Source organism: Penaeus monodon, chromosome 29 (genome assembly GCF_015228065.2).
Source record: "Penaeus monodon isolate SGIC_2016 chromosome 29, NSTDA_Pmon_1, whole genome shotgun sequence".
Classification (NCBI taxonomy): domain Eukaryota; kingdom Metazoa; phylum Arthropoda; class Malacostraca; order Decapoda; family Penaeidae; genus Penaeus; species Penaeus monodon.
Genome location: NC_051414.1, coordinates 7,117,726 through 7,117,946, shown reverse-complemented (window position 1 = coordinate 7,117,946; position 221 = coordinate 7,117,726). Strand labels below are relative to the sequence as shown.

Here is a 221-nt window from a genome sequence, read left to right as displayed (position 1 = left end):
TTACCCCTTTATTTCCAAACTTCAAAAAATAATGTTTTACCCTGTAGTAGTAATCATTAATGCTTACGCAAGTGAAAATTACAGTATTCATCTTTTATTACAGGGGTTCTTAACCTAGGGTTCATGGACCACAAGGGGGGTCCATGGCCAGGTTTCAGGAGGTCCATGAGGTTCAATTAAATATTATTTAATTTTTGCATAAAAAGGATTTTTTCTTTCAG

At 34.4% G+C, this 221-nt stretch overlaps 1 protein-coding gene across 1 annotated transcript in view; it reads right to left on the bottom strand.

Moving 5' to 3' along the window:
* LOC119591924 (ubiquitin carboxyl-terminal hydrolase 32-like) overlaps positions 1-221 on the bottom strand; it is a gene marked incomplete in the record, with an annotated part of 40,183 nt that overhangs the window by 14,983 nt on the left and 24,979 nt on the right.